Source organism: Pecten maximus, chromosome 6, assembly GCF_902652985.1.
Source record: "Pecten maximus chromosome 6, xPecMax1.1, whole genome shotgun sequence".
In the NCBI taxonomy this organism is placed as follows: domain Eukaryota; kingdom Metazoa; phylum Mollusca; class Bivalvia; order Pectinida; family Pectinidae; genus Pecten; species Pecten maximus.
Window position 1 is genome coordinate 20509507 of NC_047020.1, and position 22709 is coordinate 20532215.

A 22709-nucleotide genomic window follows, 5' to 3' on the forward strand; every position below is an offset into this window, starting at 1 on the left:
CTCATTTAAGGACGTGCAAGATTTTGGAGGTGGAGGAAAGCCGGAGTACCCGGAGAAAAACCTCCGGCCTACGGTCAGTACCTGGCAACTGTCCCACGTAGGTTTCGAACTCGCAACCCAGAGGTGGAGGGCTAGTGATAAAGTGTCCTGACACCTTAACCACTCGGCCGCTGCGGCCCCCTCTCGACGCTGTATTCTAACTGTGACTTACTAGATTTGCATTATTTCGCATTCATCAAATGCATAAATGTTCTTCAGAAAGCAAAGGAAGTGACTTTTCAGTAAGTAGTCAAACAGCGTTATGATATACCTTGATCAACACTTGTTTCCCATCGTTTACACCTTCAGCACAAGCATAAGCTCTACATGTAATTTGGTTAGGGTAAAGAAAGACAAAAGTGGCGAGCTTTGGCGATCTACTTTTTTTTGTCCCTAGCCAAATATACAGCTTATATTTTAAGACAATGGCTATGTATTCTATTTATCCTGCAACAGTCATCAGAGCTAAGCATTTTAAGTGAAACGGTATCAACAATTTTCCAAATATGTTCGTCTTTTGAACATGGTTTAGTCTTAGTATAATACTTTATAACATAGAAGATATATGCGTATTTATTTCATTGTTATTCTACATAAAGAAAGCAATATTAAATTAACTTACCTGAATTGGTAACTAACCAAAAAACATGATATATGAGCATTTGCCCATTGGTATTCGTACAAAAGTATGCTCAATTGAATAAACCCATCGATTATTTCGCTTCTATTGCAATCAGTCCCAACAGATTCGCTTTTACGTATAACAATAGATCTTGGACTGCCAAGAATATTGCTCCCTCGGAGACAATTCATTCATCCCTGGTGAGAGCATGTTTCTTCTGCTGGTGACAGCTACTTCATGGTCATTGATTTCCAGTCACATCCACATGCTCTAGGGTTACTCTAAGAGTGCAGCGACATATTCAGCTTTCTTCTATTACCAGAAATGGCTTCATAAAAATCAAGTTTAAGAACATAGCTTGGGTAATATGTGTGAGGCGAGCACACACTAGCCGTTGGCTATTTTCCTCGTTCAGCCAACGCAATCATGGTCATCTTAACCTGTAGCATAATACCGGACAGACCTTACGTTACAGAGCTATATTAATGCCTTCGTCAGGGGAGTTCCAGACAACTCAATTGGTATTTGTCGTAGACAAAGATTTGTGGGTCTAATGGTTTGTTTAACACGAGACAAAACTCTGCCATAATAGCAATTTTACAGTGTTTTCTAAATGAGATTCCTATTATCATTGATTACATAAAGTTATGCATGCCGGTTTTTTTTTTTTAATAGTAAATAAAGTAGAATATATAAAAGCTTAGTTTAGAAGACAGGGACATCCTCAACAGTGTAGAGGTTGTTGACAAAGACGAACGTTGATATTTATACCCAGGGGCGAGATTTCCTGCTCAGACTGGCGTGATAGATTTTGTCTTGTAAGTAACAAATTGCTAGGACGAAAGTAATGCGCACTTCCTGTTCTGGAACAGAGCGAAGTAATGCGCACTTCCTGTTCCGGAACATAGCGTGTTGATTGCTTCCAGTCAGTGCCATGGGCGAATAGTCTGATTGGAAGAGACCGTTTAACATTATAGAGTGTTAATGGTCAGAATAAAAAATGGTACGCTTACTTAAACCTATATATAAGCAGCGAAAAACAACATATTTAGATTTAGTAACATAATGCATGATGTAAAATTCAAATATTATACTTGTCACGTTCAGTTTATTCAAAATATCTGAATGCTTATTTTTGAATTCATGGTTTACCTTCTAGAGGAAAAAAAATAGAGAAAGAAGTGTTTGACTGTAGCGAACACTTAAAATAGTAGGTACAACCATGGGATATGAAATGTTACTTCACAAAATTTATCGCCACTCATGTCCATAAAAAGACAAGTATTGATCACGTCTTGAATCAATACATTTTCCAGATCCGATGTTCGTTTAAATATATGCCGTTAGTAGTTATTAGTATGCGTATAGACGTTTTATCCTCATATCCTGTTCACGAGGAAAGAAATTTGCAATATATGTATAAACATCCGGCTACTACCTGGGATCTCTATATTGTCTCGACTACCAACTGTAATATCTGCATTCCCAACAGATTGAACATGTCTCGGTCCCATAACAATCATTTGCATACCAAGAACATTACCCATACTTACTTCCTAATTTTGGTGATATATATCCTTTGAAGTAATATATTTGTGAGTACACGGTTGTAACATGCGGCCTACGTCGAATAATTACTTTTTGACCCTGTCAAAATAAAATCAATTAGTTACAAGAAAGATGTTTTGAGCCCAAATGACGTTTGAATTACGCATTAGAAATATCAGTATGTCTCATTCATATTGATAGCTACACATTATGGCCCTTACTCTCAGTACAGGCGCCATCTGTCTTAATCATTAACTCAAAATCATAGATTCAGGGTGTTTGCATAAACCTCTGATTAATATATTGTCCAAACATTCAAATGAATTCCTTTGCAGACGTCTTACATCCAGTCAAGTTGGTGCAGACGGATTTCAAAGAGTGGAGCTGATATGAGACAGTTGTCCGCTTACATGTTTCATCTTTTGCTCTGTAAGGTTTAATAATCCAATTAAAATACAGACTTATCTAGTGTGTTCGTGTCATGAAGAAGTGAATGCGTTATTTAAGGACAGTTTTACTGTGAGACAACGGAATCGTGTGTTAGCAAGAATGAAGCGGCCACCTGAGACCTATACACGTGTCGTTACCCGGTCTGCTGACACCTATAGTTAGGTCATCAAACGAAGACTGGCATCGCTTTACCGGAGTTTATGATACCCTTGAGCTGTGTTAATTGTGTGAGAGAGGAGTTAAGGGCTCGGCGCTATACGTCTAATTATATTCCATTGTACCGTAGTGATTGCTACAATGCATGGAAGAATATATATATTATTTCCCATACAAAAGGAATTAGTTATAAAATGTTAGGAAATACATCTGTCAGTAGACAATATACGTCTACGTGCTGTAGTTATGAGAATGAAAGAAATAAGAATGAAGATAGAAAGTGAACGAGTCTCAGAAGAAATGATAATGAAGAGTACAATATGGGAAAAAGGCTTCCTGCGAGAGGTGACATTTTGTAAGAGAGGCGAATCCAGGGGCATTTCTAAATGCTGGTTAATACAAATACTTTGTTTGTGAAACACAACACGTCCACGCAAATTGTAAGTCAGTTTATAATATACCATAAAAGACTATGTTTATCCAACAGGTGATGCCATTGAATGTTCATATATTTATGTTGTACATATGCTATCATCATATGCTATACGATGTTAAAAGTCCTCTTTGTATGCAATATACTAAGGTGTAACATTTTCTTGACTCAAACTTGTCTGAGATCACACGCTTTGATGGTTTATACAAAGGACACATCTGTATGTCAATAGCACCCGTACACACGAAGTGTGCTAGCGGACAAAATTGTACCATTTTATCATTAGCATGACCGGATATTGTCCTCGGTAATTAGAATATAAATAGTCTATTTATTCGCGTGACATGTAGATCATTTAGAGAAAATAATTTACAGCTAGAGTTTATATTCTGGAGGAAAACACAATGAAGAATGCATAATACACACATCTAAACAGTTCCTTCTTCATTCGTCCTCTTGACCTCTCAGTTGCCATGTTACATAAATCTTTGTCATTGTTATTTTTAGAACACGGTGTCGTCTTATCAATAAATCAAAAACAACAAAAAAAGGATATCACTTTTTGTTACTATTTTCTTAAGCATTGATGTTGATACTTCTTTTTTTTCATAAGGTTATGAAAACAAATTGTTTGCAAACTGTATGAATCCTCGTAGCGGATTCTTACAAAAGATCACAGATTATGGGTAAAGTCATTTGATTATTTTATATGGATCCTTTTTATTTTACACATACATTCCAATAGAGATCTGATTTTTTATACACGTAGCATGTTAAACCAAGTATATAACCTTGTCCATCCGAAGTTGGACCATTCCTGATGAGTCCACACAGAGAATATCACTAGACATTGTAGGTGTTGGATCGATTTGACAGGAGAGGGATCGGCAGCTCTCGAAGTCTGAAATTGGAACCAATCTATTATCCTTGCTGTACAATTAACATGTTTAGCATATATATGCCTTCTTGTACTTTTCGGGGAAAAATATTGTTTATCTTCAAAACCATTCGCAGATTACAAGCTCCATTTTATATGATATACTTAGCATCTACATATATATATTAATCGTTATGGCATTGGCATTATTTGCGGTGCACAGAATTAACTTAGGAAAATATCACACGTGTGTCTTTATAACAGAATTTACACATTATTCAGGTATTAACTTTCAGTACGGAAATATTGCTGTCACGTTCAGTTGACACGTTTCCAAGTATAATATTTCCTTTTATGGAGCAACGATATCATTTATAGCAAGAGTTATTCTTGGCTTATGTATAAGCCTGGATTTTTCTTAATATCAACAGCCTTATTAGTGATGTCTTTTCATTCGGTACTTCAGCATTATCAAGGAACTCTGAAAATTCATTAATTCTTATAACCTTTCAATATAAATTAAGATGTAGATAAAGTAGAGCTAAAATAATTCAAACTGTACCATACAGTGGTTTTGTCTCTCTACGATTTGGCAGTGATACTAAGGATCTGAAGTGTCGACAAAGAGTTGACAGAGATACCTCAAAATCAATTTGAAAGAAATGTTCAAATCTGGTACAATAGCTCCATAGTTCAACACACTTTATAATTTTCTTTATTGGATTTCAAAAGAATGTCAAAAATGTATGAAATCTTATTTAATAATCAGCAATGCTTTTCATCAAAGCAAAAGCCCAGAAAAAGCTACAGATCAATTGTTAACGTGACCATAGTTTTCTATCCACCATATTTGTATTTTCGCTGAGCTGAAGTTTGGCCAGATGTAATTTTTCTCGCTACGTTTACAGATTTGTTTCCCATTTTACTTGTTCAGGATTTGTTTGTCACCCCTAGGGTGTGATATCTGTGTTATCCCCTAGGGTGTGATATCTGTGTTATCCCCTAGGGTGCGATATCTCTGTCACTCCCTAGGGTGTGATATCTCTGTTGTCCCCTATGGTGCGATATCTCTGTCACTCCCCAGGGTATGACATTAACGCACGATCTTGCAACAATGAAATGCCGTCATGGTGATAATACAATGACTTCACAGAAACAATTCAATGACGTCACAGTGACAATTCAATCACATCAAGTCAACATTGGGTTCCATTGCATTTTTATTCAATATTGGAACAACTGAGCCGGGTTAGTTATAATTGTCTGATGTGAGCTAGAAAAAAAGTCTTCCCCGACCTCGAGAACGTGATATAGAGACATGCAACACTCGGGATGATAATCTTGGTTGTCTAAACCAAGAATATCCTTGCTGGAACACCCTCAAGGATCACCTTGAGGGTGTTCCAGCAAGGATATTCTTGGTTCCAGCAAGGATATTCTTGGTTTATAGATTCTATAAATCAATTACCAATTGTTAAATTGTGGACCACATATAGACCCTTTTCTGTATGACATGATATTGAAATGGTCTTACAGAATGTGGCTTACCGCTTATTAGCCATGATTTACTGCGAGACAAAGTTCTCGCAGTCGGAGATGACCAGCGGCAACAAACATTGGAACAGCAAATCTAAGATTTGTCAACTTAATAACCGTCACAGGTAAATAATCTTTGATTTTTCATTCATTTTAAACGTACGTTAACGTTTATAACACGCTCTAACATTCTTAAAAGTCACCGCATGCTTTCAAATGATAATTAAGAAGAATGCAAATTCAATATTTTGTTTTTCGTGTGCATTAACTCGATCTAGAGTACTTTCATTTCAGCAGTTAGCAGTATCAAGCTATAGAAATTTCGAGGGAAATATCCTGCCTATCGATCACGTGTATAGACATTTTATATTGGATGTTCACTTCATCTCAGACAAAGCCAAAGCTACAATCAGACAATGTACAGGATGAAAAAAAGCATGAAATGCTTTTGGCTTCAGGCTCCCTAATCTAGCTACATAGTAACTCTACCAGATAGATGGTGTACACGAGCCACAATATTGCCGACGAATTCTGACTTATGGTAAGTATACCAGGACCAATTCATCACAGGCAAATAAAATGCTTGTCACTGCTGTTCGTTTGATGCTATTTATAAATTGAATTATGACCAATGAAGTAAATTCTACGAGTTTCAAAGTCTTGTGAAAATGAGTTCAGTGAGTCCGTGCAAGGCATCTGATTTGACAATAGTCCTTGAATTTAAGAGTTTCTATGACTTTGAGGAGGAATGTAAGAAAGAAAACGGATTGGTTGCGATGTATGTTAATTCCCCCTGGTGTTTTAATATAGTTATCATCGACTGATGGATTCATGAATAAAGAATAGATGCATGCCAGGGCCTTTCTAGAAGATTCCCCAGTTCTCCGAACTGCGTTTCCATCGGTGACAGGTTTAACTTGTTGATGGGGTATGTCCCTAAAGGTAGCAACGGATTTTTTTTTTTTTTTTTTCACATTCCAATAAAAAGTTTGGTGTGGGAAACTGACAGTATTAGTTGGGCTTAGCCTGAAGTGAAGTTTGGTGTGGGAAACAGGCAGTATTAGTTAGGCGTAGCCTGAAGTAAAGTTTGCCTGTGGGAAACTGGCAGTATCAATTAGGCGTAGCCTGAAGAAAAGTTTGGTGTGGGAAACTGTCAGTATTAATTAGGCGTAGCCTGAAGTGAAGTTTGGCAGGGGAAACTGGCAGTATTAATTAGGCGTAGCCTGAAGAAAAGTTTGGTGTGGGAAATTGGCAGTATTAATTAGGCGTTGCCTCAAGAAAAGTTTGGTGTGGGAAACTGTCAGTATTAATTAGGCGTAGCCTGAAGAAAAGTTTGCTGTGGGAAACTGTCAGTATTAGTTAGGCGTAGCCTGAAGTGAAGTTTGGCTTTATACTGTCAGTATTAATTAGGCGTAGCCTGAAGAAAAGTTTGGTGTGGGAAACTGTCAGTATTAATTAGGCGTAGCCTGAAGTGAAGTTTGGCAGGGGAAACTGGCAGTATTAATTAGGCGTAGCCTGAAGAAAAGTTTGGTGTGGGAAATTGGCAGTATTAATTAGGCGTTGCCTCAAGAAAAGTTTGGTGTGGGAAACTGTCAGTATTAATTAGGTGTAGCCTGAAGAAAAGTTTGGTGTGGGAAACTGTCAGTATTAGTTAGGCGTAGCCTGAAGTGAAGTTTGGCTTTAAACTGTCAGTATTAATTAGGCGTAGCCTGAAGAAAAGTTTGGTGTGGGAAACTGTCAGTATTAATTAGGCGTAGCCTGAAGTAAAGCTTGGTGTGGGAAACTGGCAGTATCAATGAGGCGTAGCCTGAAGTAAAGTTTGGTGTGGGAAACTATCAGTATTAGTTAGGCGTAGCCTGAAGTGAAGTTTGGCACGGGAAACTGTCAGTATTAATTAGGCGTAGCCTGAAGTAAAGTTTGGCGTGGGAAACTGGCAGTATTAGTAAGGCGTAGCCTGAAGTAAATTTAGTTTTTTTGAAATTGACCGTATATTAGTTAGGCATAGCTTGGAGAAAAGTTTGGTGTGGGAAACTGACACTACTGAAGTATAACTTGAACAAAAATTTAGATGTAACAGCAATTGAAGACCTATGTAAAGATTCGGCTGATGTTACTCCGACACTAAAAATCGCGTCTAGCCAAGTGACTATATAACGGAGTACAAACTCATATATACATTGTTTCTTCGAGGACACCAAGTTATGATAGAGTTGATAAGGGATGGCATAGTAACCGAACTGTTAGTATATTTACTAATTATTTGCAAGCATGCATTATTCAAAACAAGCATCACAGAAACGTCATTACTTGATCATCATGCAATGTTTTGCTTGTACGGTGTTTAACTTTCTCACAACATCCATGATCATATGAGGACGTGTGTCTAGTCACACCAATGGAGAACGTCATATGACAACGGGTGTCAAGGAGACATCAACAACCATGGCCATACGAGAGCTGGTGTCAAGGAGACATCAACAACCATGGCCATACGAGAGCTGGTGTCAAGGAGACATCAACAACCATGGCCATACGAGAGCTGGTGTCAAGGAGACATCAACAGCCATGGCCATACGAGGACTGGTGTCAAGGAGACATCAACAACCATGGCCATACGAGAGCTGGTGTCAAGGAGACATCAACAACCATGGCCATACGAGGACTGGTGTCAAGGAGACATCAACAGCCATGGCCATACGAGGACTGGTGTCAAGGAGACATCAACAGTCATGACCATACGAGGACTGGTGTCAAGGAGACATCAACAGCCATGACCATACGAGGACTGGTGTTAAGGAGACATCAACAACCATGACCATACGAGGACTGGTGTCAAGGAGACATCAACAGCCATGGTCATACGAGGACTGTTTGGTTTGTTTTTGTTTAACGTCCTATTAACAGCCAGGGTCATTTAAGGACGTGCCAGGTTTTGGAGGTGGAGGAAAGCCGGAGTACCCGGAGAAAAACCACCGGCCTACAGTCAGTACCTGGCAACTGCCCCACGTAGGTTTCGAACTCGCAACCCAGAGGTGGAGGACTAGTGATAAAGTGTCGGGACACCTTAACCACTCGGCCACCGCGGCCCCTATACGAGGACTGTCAAGGCGACATCAGCAGCAAGGGTCGTATAAGTACGGTTGTCAAGACGACACCAACATAAGGGGAAAAGTAAATTGATAAACTGCATATCAGAGAAGATAAATCCGAGAGCATACAAAGACCTTATTCAAAGTGTTAAAGTAATATCATCTTCTGTTATAAGCAAATGATTGCATGTCCACTGAATTAAATCAGGAAATCATTACATTTGCCGTTTGTATCTTATTTTGGTAGAAACTCATTTTCGTAGATTACTATCCGATAAAAGTAGTTTTCGGGCAAAATATTCATATAAGATTATATACGGGGGTTTCAGCTAAAAGGCAAAAATATCATTAAGATATGTACACATGTAATAGCATATCTAAATATTAAATATGACTTCAGTAATAAGTTCCTTAAATGACAAATAATAGATATTGTACAATTATTGCCTTTTAATAAGATCGATAAATGGTTTTATGAACCTGAGAATAAGTCAAAGACTATGTATCAACTGAAATCAAAAGGCTATAATAGTTTTATTGTAAAATGGTAATTAAAATATATTAGTGAATGCAAGCAAATGTTCAATGATGAGACTATAACACGAAAAACATTCACTAAGATAATCGTAAAAGAAAAAAATATAGCTTTTAAACACAACACACTCCAAACAGTATATCAATTCAAGAAAAGTACATTTGAAGTACACTGAAATGGAACAAATGCAATTAGAAATTGCCCGGTTTGTTGAAATCAGAAATGTTATAGAAAAAAATAATGGTGAAATTGAAAGTTACAGAGCCACTCGGTCGTCTGTGAAGATTCCATCCATGTACGTTAAGTAACCATAATAGGTGACAAATATCATTTTATAATACAAATATCTATCATACAATTGGTGTCTCCTTCTAGTGCTTATCAATGATGCTCGGATTGAAAACTTTTGAAACGCATAATGTGAAATAGCCGAGTTCGAATCCTAAATAAATGACAAAACCTGCCGGAGAATGAACCCAATAATTCGATCAATTTGATAAGTTATAATTTTGATGAATTAATTCGGAAATCTCAATCTCAAAGACTTGCTTACCTAATATTTCAAATAGTTCAGTTAGTTATGGTATTTTATAGTCAGATTTTCCTACAGGCAACACTAGCGAGTGTGAATTGCAAAAAAAGTAATCATCTAGTACATATCGACAAATCTGGAATATGAACTATATTATCTTGAAATCTCAAAAACCAGATTATAAATCAATTCGGAACTATATCAGAGTTACTTTCGTTGTTTTATTGTAGCGGGTGATGTAGTGCCTACTTTGTTGCTATTATTTTTCCAATTCTAGTAATTACTTGAAAGGGAGTGTCAATACACACTAAACACTACTAGTGTGGTGTTTGTTGAACCATACACTAACTTTGGTGTTACCACGTGATTTCGAGGAGAATATCAGTTATAGCCATTTATTGACAAACTTCACATGATGACCGAAGACATGTTATCTGTTTAAATAAGGCAATGACTATTTTTCATTTTTTTACTTTTATTTCTGACGTTCAATCACGAAATATCAGAACATGGTCAATGCATTCGACCCGGAACACCTTCAATGTGTTTCTTGATTCCTGTGGAGTTCGTGTTGTATGGTCCCATAATATGTTAATCCACATATCATAGTCTAATACACATTAGAATATTAGATTCAATTTGGAAACAATTTTGTTTGGAAATCCCCATCTTATGACGAATCTTAACCAAAATATCTATAGCAAAAGGCAGTTTTTCATCAAATCCAGCCAAAAATTGGACATCTTAGAGTTTCTGTAGAAATATGCATATTTCATGAAACGTAATGGGTTTTGTTTCAATATGTAAACGTATATCGGGATAAGGCGTTGTTATAACTTGTTCCAAAACTCTTGTCCATTATTTGATAACGATCAATATGTCTAAATGAACATACTGATTGATTTATTGTAGATCGCTTTATTCATGAATAACTAACAAAATAATATATAATGTCCATTTGTCCATGAAATACAAAACGAAAACATCAATTTAAGCGCAAAATATCTCAGAAAATGGGAATATCTTCGTTGTTCAGTAATTTGGAAAACGTTTTTTTTAGATGATCCCCTACCATGAATAAGAAATTGGAGATTTCATGAGTACAAACCGGACGCAGACGCCTATGATATGACCAAGAAATCATTCATGATAATTGCCTGCAGTGGTTTGCTCTGTAAGGCAATAGTAGTCAAGGTTATTCGCGCCAGCGTGTTTCGCTGAAAGTCATAAAAATCATAATAGAATAAGTCAGATATGTGGAACATACAATTCAAATCCCTCTAGTGAAAAAAAGTCTCCTTAAGTTACCGTGATGCTTACTTTGTCCTTTTGCTTACCAGTTGGATAAACGAGGGGTTTTTTTTTTTTTTTAGATATTTCCTATGAAGCAAAAGCTGTTAACATTTCACTTATAGCTCACTCAGGACAAGAAAAGAGATAAGAAATCAATTTCTATTTCTTAGTAACGGACATTGTATTCCAGTTCGACTACATTAAATTATGTCGCACATGCGCGGACAATATTGTTGGGGACTGTACACGTGTCATTTGTTGCGTTGCCTGTTCTCCGTCGGAGATTACGATATTGATTATAGACGAGCCGATGTCTGAGGAAGGAGGATAGATAGATTTATGCCACACATTTCAAAAGTCTAACTTTCGAAAAAGTCGTGACAGTTTAATTTAAATCCCAACCGGGTTCCATTTCGAGTCAATTATCTCTGCTCTTCATTTTCGTGTTTAACTAATTACAGAACGAACCTACGTTGTTTTCATCGGGCTTTACTTCCTTCCAAGGAAAAACATTCATCTTTCAATATGGCACGCAGCAACTTAAAATTCATGGAATTGAAAATAAACGAATAATACCTTCGTGCATATTTCCAACGCCGAGCCAAAACTTCTGTAGAGATTTTTTACGTGACTTTCTCAGGATTTATCTGATAGCATACTGGTTAGCATCGACAGCTTTTAAAGTACACAAAGCTCGTTGAGTTTTACCTCATAATTTCATCTGTCTGACAGAAAATAACGTGTAAGGCTTCTCGAATTCCAATTGAGGTATCATTTGACAGGCCAGTTCAATGTATATCAACCACTGGATGACAAAACATTCAATTTTTCAAATACAAAACAACACATTCTAGAAATGTTCATATCATATATAAAGCATTTTAACTTATTATATTTTCTTTACTGCCGTTATGTGTAAATGGATGAATATAAAGCTTAGACAGGTAAAACAGGTAACACACGTATCAGTCCTGTAAACTTCGTCATATTAGAAATTGCCGTTTTGTTGCGCATGTCACCGGTTACTGTTCATTCAAAGTTGTGTTTCTAGTAACAAAATCGCGCTAATTATACTAATTAGTTTATACTAGTGCACGTTATATACTTGATACACCAAAACCTCAGAGAACATGCTGGTATACCTACATAATAAATGATGCTGCGATAGCTCAGAAGGCGCTGGCCTCGTAACCTCAGATGAAGATGACAGATACGTTGTTTGACTTTCCCTACCCGAGTCGGTTTGTGTTTCTCGCGAAGCTAGTCTGTGCTATTGTGGTTTTATCCTCGGCCAAACACTTTGCCATAATTGCTCTGGGGATTCATTCACACTCAGCCAACATGTTGTTTTGGTGTATATACATTACCCGAAATATGTTGACACAATTTGAGTATAGTCTGTTTCATTAAAAGTTCATTTACCTTTGTTTTCTGTTAAGCCAACAATAAGAGTTCAAGATATGAAGTTAAAGATACTTTTAAAAATTTAGATAAATCAAAACGTGATGTACATCATACCGATAGTACAAACAAAAACCATGCATAACAAAAAGTTACACTCAATAGATGTGTATACTGTAAAATATTTTCTATTAATTGATTTTGGTCATTTTTCTTATACAAATCCCTATTCTATATCATTAATATATATAATACCAATGAATATGTCAATGTGTTTACTATTTTATACTGGTTAAAAATCGTATTGTTTCTATAAAAAAGTGTCTTTTGTTGTCATTACAAATCTAACAGCCAAATAGTTTAAACACAAACTCAATGATATTTTGTCAAAACAGTTGGTTACGAGGATGTGTATAAGCAATAAATAAACAATCGATTATAATTCCCACAAACTTGGAGTAAGATTTAAAAACTTTACACCTGTGTCAAATATTCTAAGCAGAGCCATTATGTATTTGAACTCTGAAGAGTTTGTTTTCATCCAGTTATCCGACATACATGGCAAATGCTCTGATAAGGATTGATTGCTTTGAGAATGGTAGAGGAGGGTACTACTTGGTTCAAGATAGATTCAAATTCTCACTGAAGGTAAGGCACCGTGATAGATGCTAATGGAGATATGTAGACATACTGTGTCCGGCTACTGTAACAACACTGAACAACATCCCTGTGACATTTGGAAATGTACATAACTATCCTTTAGATACCATTGGTCTCGCTGCTTATGCCTTCCTCAATAAAGTAAAACAGAGATGTCGCGAGGAGATGGGTCTCATTCCATCCATGTTTGATAAAGTAATTGGGAACATGTGTAACAGAGACATTGATGATGATGTTTCAACAATGATAGAAAAGATTCCAAACCTTTAGTACTTGTAAATCATCTTTATACAGAAGTCGGTCCAAATGTATTCCCACCCTTCCAACAGTACAAGTAGATATAGATCTTCAAGGGGCTTGGAAAGAGACAGCATAAGGAGAACGTTTGTTTTTCTTTCTTTTTTTGTGATGATTCCAATGCGCTGGGTGAAGGATGATCTCCAGAGAGCAATAACAGACGATCGGCCACTCCCCAACATATACTCCATGTTGAAAATATTGCAGGAAATGAAAGGCACCAATGATGCAATGATCATACAGTTTCAAGACCATGAGCCAAGAAGAGGAAGTACTGACCACTCGATTCCAGACTCCATGTAGTCAAGCTTAGATTACAGAACAACGTCATGGATGTGATGACATACACAGATATAGCTTTACATTTGGTTGATTTAGACTGGTAGTGTGATTAATAAGGAAATATATAAATATATATAAATGCATGGGAGTAGTGAGATACAGAGGGACTGTATATGTTAGTCTACAGTCTATGTGTCATAATTCCAAATACTTTTCATGGATGATAATCTTCAGTGAAGTATGTATCAATCGTTGATATCAAAGACACTTTGATGAAACCAACTTTTATCCTTGATTTCTAAAGTAAAGAATAATGATAAGTTCTTCATTTATTTTTATGATTTTTAAAATAACGTATTTGTTATTTAATGACCGATGAAAATGTAAAAAAAAAACCCAGTATGTTTATACAATAACAAAATATGGGTAGATACGTAATTTATCACAATGAAGATGTTGATTTATAAAATACAATTATTGTAAATAAACAAAATCGAAAATCATTAAAATGGAAAAGTATTATTGCGGCTATTGCGGTTAATGCACAGGTAAACATAGGTACATGTATTACAGGTAGCACATGTAACCCTTGAATCAGTCACTTTCCCCAAACAGGATTCAGCCTTACCTGTAATTAGTACCTATTGTTTTTATTTGCTCCCTTTACCATGATACAATAGGATATATTCTTCAGTGAGATAGTCGCCAACTGCTACACCCACCTCAAAACGACCTTAGCTGTTCACGAGGCGATAAATCGAGCAACAAACAAAAAACCTTTAAAATAATGTTACCCTTTAGTATGAATGCATCCTTTAGCGAAAGTCAATGTGACAGGTCATTCTGGTGGATCATAGTCCCTATTTGCCAGATTCTGTTATAGTGAAATCTCGTGAATACGTTTATATATGTTAAGAATGCAAACATGGCTTTAATACTTCTCATATTTATTATATTTTTCTTAAGCATAAATATAAGTCTCTTTGAGTTAAGAGCCTTTCAAAAGTTTATAACTTCAATCTTAGCCAGAGTTTCCCTAAAAGACAGCGACACCTTAACTTAAACCTGGAAATTGTATTTATTGCAAAATCATTTTAACGAAAGATAAAGGAAATTCGGTTAAGTCAACCTGCTTATCAAGTATTCATTGCCAATTCCTGAAAGAGACAAATGTTCTGTTTTCATGCGAGATTGAAACCAATACCAGAATTGAAATTTTGACTTCGTTGTGTGTGATCTGTACTAAGCGGCCTCTTAAGCAACAGCATAACATCACAATGACATCGTCGAACGAGTGACAATTCAATAAATGTCATTTAAATTTTTGGACGGTGATTTTTGTCACCGTCAAAAGCTACGATCGGCGGTCCTCCCCAATTGGGCTCCATTCCCTTTGAGATACAATGTAAGCTTAACTCTACAGGAGTGGCCAGGGCCCATGTGATTGTTTTCGGTGTGTGATAAGTGTATAGTTCCTTCTTTTTTCGTTGTACTTCAGTGTATGAATACCTCACTGTGTTTATCACAGGATATAGTTCCTACAAAATGTTCCTTCTGACAGTTGTAACTTGGTATTAACTACATGAAATACTTCAGCATATTGAATTATATATTATATTGCTATTGCTAAATAAGCCAAGGACGATATTAATTTATGTTTTAAGAGTTTACTTATACTTACTTACGGTATACTGTTAGCAGCTGTCAAGATATAACTCTGACATTGACCATGTGATCATACACCTGTATTTTTATTAGATATACTTTAACACAATCACTGACTGGTTATAATTATTCCATCGTCAATCAACGATCCCGGCGCTTTGATTTTAATGTTTGTATGCTAAAGGGCAACATTTTCGAAATATTTTTCACTTACATTTTTATTTGTTTGTTGGGTTTTTTGAGGCGGGGTCTCCTTATAGTAGATGGTGGCTATCTCACTGAATAGCATACTTGAGGCCCGTCGCATGCCATTCAGAGCAATTATGGTAAAGTGGTTTGCCTAAGGACACAATCACGTTAGCACAGACCGGTTGGTTTTTGACTTCCCGAAAATGGCAATAACCTACAATGCCTTGAGAAAAGTCGGAAAATATCACAATTCAAACCTCTTCTCTCAGTATGCTCTGCCACATAGAAATATCTGAAAAGCATGTCAAAACATAAACTATGTCTTAGTTTTCCCCTTAGTCGATATTATTTTCCCTTATGATAAGATATGGTTTAGTATGATAAATGTCACGACTGTTTTACATATATCTTCGCCTACCGGAATGAACTATCGGACTGTTTATTTGGAAGTGGTTGTGAAATGCCACCAACGGTTACCCCTCCCTTTTAACTTTACCATAAATCACTTACACTTGTACCGACGAAAATACAATGTATACATTTTATGCCCGGGAAATATCATCACGTTTGTATGGGATAAATGATATATGTTACTATTAGTAAACCATAAACCAATAAATAACCTAATAGCCAATCAGATAATTTGAAATGTGCAAGTTTAGAATTAGCATCAAATGAGTGACGTCTCCGTGATGTGACGTCATAAACAGAATTTCCGTTTCAAAATGTAAAGATAAAAGCATTCCTACTCAGTATTACAGGACAGATCACTTTAATTTACGTCACAGATTACTTTAACTCACATGACAGATTACTTTAATTTACGTCACAGATTACTTTAACTTACATGACAGATTACTTTATATTTACGTCACAGATTACTTTAACTCACATGACAGATTACTTTAACTCACATGACAGATTACTTTAACTCACATGACAGATTACTTTAACTTACATCACAGATTACTTTAACTCACATGGCAGATTACTTTAACTCACATGACAGATTACTTTAACTTACATGACAGATTACTTTAACTTACATGACAGATTACTTTAACTCACATGGCAGATTACTTTAACTCACATGACAGATTACTTTAACTTACATGACAGATTACTTTAACTCACATGACAGATTACTTTAACTCACATGACAGATTACTTTAACTCACATGACAGATTACTTTAACTTACATCACAGATTACTTTAACTCACATGGCAGATTACTTTAACTCACATGACAGATTACTTTAACTTATATGACAGATTACTTTAACTTATATGACAGATTACTTTAACTTACATGGCAGATTTCTTTAACTCACATGGCAGATTACTTTAACTTACATCACAGATTACTTTAACTCACATGACAGATTACTTTAACTCACATGACAGATTACTTTAACTTATATGACAGATTACTTTAACTTACATGACAGATTACTTTAACTTACATGACAGATTACTTTAACTTATATGGCAGATTTCTTTAACTTACATGGCAGATTACTTTAACTTATATGGCAGATTACTTTAACTTATATGGCAGATTACTTTAACTTATATGGCAGATTACTTTAACTTACATGACAGATTACTTTAACTTACATGACAGATTACTTTAACTTATATGGCAGATTACTTTAACTTATATGGCAGATTATTTTAACTTACATGGCAGATTACTTTAACTTACATGGCAGATTATTTTAACTTATATGACAGATTACTTTAACTTACATGACAGATTACTTTAACTTATATGGCAGATTACTTTTAACTTATATGGCAGATTACTTTAACTTATATGGCAGATTACTTTAACTTATATGGCAGATTACTTAAACGTACATGGCAGATTACTTTAACTTACATGACAGATTACTTTAACTTACATGGCAGATTACTTTAACTTATATGGCAGATTACTTAAACGTACATGGCAGATTACTTTAACTTACATCACAGATTACTTTAACTTACATGACAGATTACTTTAACTTACATGGCAGATTTCTTTAACTTATATGGCAGATTACTTAAACGTACATGGCAGATTACTTTAACTTACATCACAGATTACTTTAACTTATATGGCAGATTACTTTAACTTATATGGCAGATTACTTAAACGTACATGGCAGATTACTTTAACTTGCATGACAGATTAATTTAACGTACATGACAGATTACTTTAACTTACATGGCAGACTTCTTTAACTTATATGACAGATTACTTTAACTTACATGACAGATTACTTTAACTCACATGACAGATTACTTAAACTTACATGACAGATTACTTTAACTCACATGGTAGATTACTTTAACTCACATGGCAGATTACTTTAACTTACATGACAGATTACTTTAACTTACATGACAGATTACTTAAACTTACATGACAGATTACTTTAACTTACATGGCAGATTACTTTAACTCACATGGTAGATTACTTTAACTCACATGGCAGATTATTTTAACTTATATGGCAGATTTCTTTAACTTATATGACAGATTACTTTAACTTACATGACAGATTACTTTAACTTACATGGCAGATTACTTTATAGCTCACATGACAGATTACTTTAACTTATATGACAGATTACTTTAACTCACATGGCAGATTACTTTAACTCACAAGACAGATTACTTAAACTTACATGGCAGATTACTTTAACTCACATGGTAGATTACTTTAACGTACATGACAGATTACTTTAACTCACATGGCAGATTACTTTAACTTACATGACAGATTACTTAAACTTACATGACAGATTACTTTAACTCACATGGCAGATTACTTTAACATTTTCGGTCGAACTAGTTATTTTATAATTTAATAATGCCATTATCCCAGTGGTACAGGAAGACCATCGCTTTTAAATTCTTGAAATATAATAAATAATCCCCTATAACGAGAGAGAACACAGGACATACACCTGGTTTTTGTCATCATACATCAAGGCGGATGTTTTTGTCAATATATGTTTTAATTTACAGCCTGTCTCCCTCATCCCATCCACTTTCTGTAGAAATTGCATAGATTTTATAGTGTTTACGTGGGTTGGTGTTCTCACTCCCCCAATATCTCTCACAAACGACACATACTAATACCTATTACATACGAGTAATGTACAACGATGCTCCTTCCCTTGGAGTATAAACAATGACAATGAGTTACAACAATGCTCCTTCCCTTGGAGTATAAACAATGACAATGAGTTACAACGATCACCATCCCCTTGAAATTCCTCACAGAATTGACAGTGATATCCCCCATCACGACACCCCTACCCCCGACGACCCTCAATATGTTTAATATCAATACAACAGCAGGATTATACACACAAGGGTACAGTAAGATATGTTCATACTGATACCACAAAGATAACCCCAAGTTGTGTGCAGGCCATGCCTCACTTACTAGTAATTAAGACCTTCGTATCTAATCATTAGGTCATTAAATGTTCGTGTTGCTATCAGGGTGCCATTAATTGGTTCTTACAGAATGCATTACACACATTATCACTCCAAATTATTCCAAAATAGCCTGTATGTTTAAAATTAAGGCGTGATCCTTTTTCAGAATAATATCAGTCTACATCAAATTGGAAAATATTTTTACAATAAATGCTTTCTGATATATCAAAGATAAAGATCCCCACAACATGTGTCGATTTCGTATGAGTTTTTTTCTAAATACAATTGCCCTAGTCTAAATTTGAACTGACCTTATCTTGTTATCATGGCTGGTATAACCTAACATGACTGAACTTTTCATACAATATTTACCAATGTAATGTATGGAGGTCAATCACCTCCATGGAAAGGGGAAATGTCTTGATGAAGACGATGCTTTGGCAGTACGTAGCACATGTATATGTCCACGGAATAGAGAAAAAAATTATTGAGTAAATAATAATAATATTAACCAGTCTTGCATGAGAAAGTAATAGGAATATATTAAAAATATATTGAAAAAGTAATATGGCATGTATCTAAGCATGACAGAATATATCCAACATTAAGAAATTGATATCCATTGTCGGAAACTTACCACGAGAGAGAACAACTTACCATCAGCTCATGATCATTGCCAAACACAAATCATCAAAATAACCATTTATGCATATGTTACATATGTAAACATTTCCCGTTGTTCTGATTGGAGAATAGATAGTCACATGCATGTCGATATGTACCTATGAACCTCATTCTTTTTTTAAAATTGAGGACAACCAAAGTAAATGGACCACGTTAAAATTACTTGTCAATATGTACAAATGTAAAATAATATTAAGGCCTTCGATTTCGGCTGATGTGGTATTATATCGACCTAGTATAAAAATACTGACCTCGGGCAAAAGCATCGGCAATGTTTTTCTCCTAGGCTGATATAACACGATATAACATATATAATGACCTCATCTTAGGACCATAATTGATAAGTATAGTACAGGAAAATATTCATAGAGGACAATCATGATAATACCAAATGACCAAACATGAATTATCGTACAGAAACTATCTACACAGGGCAATATCGATAATATCAAATGGCCATACATGAATGTATGGTACAGGACATTTTTTACAGAGGGAAATATAATATCAAATGGCCGTACAAGAATTTATGGTACAGGAAACTGTCTACAGAGGGCAATATTGATAATATCAAATGGTCATACATAAATGTATGGTACAGGAAACTATCCATAAATGGAAACATAACAATATCATGACTTTTTACCATTTTGCTTTGATAACTGCGTCTTAATGTCTGATTCAGTCAGAACCGTGCAAAATCTCAAAATGCTTAGAGACTTCAATCAATCTTCTGCTTTACAGCTTCATGTTAAAAACAGTGCAATCATTGTTGGTTTGGGATCAAATTCAAATTAGATATTCAATTAAAGTGTTTTAATCAATCTAACTTGACTGGTTGAAGTGTTAAAAATATTGTGTGATGAACTTGCATATAAAGATTCCTTAGAGAATCGCTGACGGATTTGGTTTCATGTTTGAATGACAGAGAGGTCTGATCGATGAAAATTATACAACTGCAAAATGCCAAAAGAAAATTCAAAGAAACGAATTAATTAGAACGATGCCAAAAATGTTTGACAAGTATTCAGTTATAGCATGTTTAATAGTGATGTGATTTGTTACTGTTGTGTGTTTTTTTTCATAATAATTAAAGGTTAAGGTACATTTTGTATATCCTATGTCTGTTTATAACCGTTTGGATTTGCATGACTATTTTTTACAATACAATATGTCATAATATGTCAAATGTAATTAACTTGTATGACGTAATTGAAATCGTGCATGCCATAGGATAATTTGTAATTCACATGACCAGTAAAATGAAAAGCAATATCCGATGTTATCAAAACGTCTCAAAACAATATTTTTTATATTGGAAGTAAAACGTGTAATGTGGGAGTTTCATTTCCCGTGGTAGTTTACACATTGATACGTTCCGGGTTTATTATTATCATTTCTTTCTTTTCTTTTAATTTTGTATTTCTTGAAAAAAATCATCAGATGAACTCAAATATATGTATATATATATAATGTGTAACAATAAGAATTAAGATTCAGCATATTACAATGTAAAACGTTAATTCCAAATTATATTTTTGTAGGGCAATAATTAGCTTTTCGAATACCCGTTTCATGTGCGATACTGTTCGATATTTGATACGTCATCTGATTTGATTTTTAGCAGGCAAACTATTATTTTTGTAAAAACCAAATGGATCCATAGATTTTTTTAAAAAACAGTTTTCTAAACAAAGCACTTACCTCTTATTATACAGTGGGGTATAAGGCAGAAAAAGCGCATACGAGGTCAGCTGGGCTATATAGTGTTACTGAGGGTGTGTAACATTCAGAACTGCTCTCTCTGTTCTCCCATCATGACACTCACAGCGTCTGTAGCACACACACTGTTTGTTATGTACGTGAACGCCCTTCCTGTCACAGCACTGGGTCCAAACAGCGCTACCCACACTACTCCGCTGTAGACCTCGGCCACTACTGACCCCAGTGCCGCATCTCACTGATGCCACCAACACAGAGACGGGTTAAAATAGTCAAACTTTCCATAAACAGAACATCGTGCCTAATGAGACATCCCAGAAGATGTTGTACCAGTCGTGTGGCGATGTCTGATACTAACTGGTCTAAATAAAATTAACAGAATACTATCAGAATGTGTGTTGTTGTTTAACCATCGGCCTTATACAAGTGCGTGTGGTTTGGTCTCGGGTGTCAGGGGCTAGGAATGCTAACCAAGCCCTCTAATGTGGGAAAAAAACATGGGCGGTATCCTGGTATATGAAACTGTATCTAAGATTCATAATAGGGGTCAATAGATATATAGTGCACTTACAAGATTAGGTTTTACCGTAGATGGAAGTCATGTATACGGTAAATACCATTGACGGGGCGAAGCACTCTACTTGTAGTACTACAAATCATCAGGAGCACTGTTACATGCAATCATGATATATATATATACAATAACCGTAAGTAATTCAAATAGTTTACTCTCTTGATTACCATTATACTAAAATATCTTGGCGTTATAATCAGAAATAACTCATCCGTTATTTATTGGTAATAGAACAGGTTTAGATATGTACGACCTAGTTAGGACACTATGCCGTTTTATTTTAAAGTTTATGAAACCCACATGAAACACGTGTAAACTGTAGACAAACTTAATATCACAAACTCAAACTTAAGCATAAAAACAGATTAAACAAATTAACCGAATGATGAACTAGTGCACAAACAATGATTAGAAGAAATCATGCAGATAAATTACAAGTAGCGTAACGATGATTTAGTGCAATGCTTCCAGCGCAAAAAAATCGCTAAAATAATATTACTGATAAACTAAGATTACCGCTAAACTAGGATTACCGCTAAGATAGGATTACTGATAAAGTAGGATTACCGCTAAGATAGGATTACTGATAAAGTAAGATTACCGCTAAACTAGGATTATTGCTAACGTAAGAAAGCCTCTAAAATAAGATTATCGCTAAAGTAAGATTACCGCTAAGATAGAAGTA

The 22709-nt window shown here is 35.4% G+C and overlaps 1 protein-coding gene across 1 annotated transcript in view; it reads right to left on the reverse strand.

The window, feature by feature from the left end:
* LOC117329200 (flocculation protein FLO11-like) overlaps window positions 1-21790 on the reverse strand; it is a 51181-nt gene extending 29391 nt beyond the window's left edge. The window contains exon 1 of the mRNA XM_033887014.1: window positions 21433-21790. The gene's annotated coding sequence lies outside the window, so the exon portion shown is untranslated. The remainder of the gene's footprint in view (window positions 1-21432) is intronic.
* Between the last annotated feature and the right edge of the window lie 919 nt (window positions 21791-22709).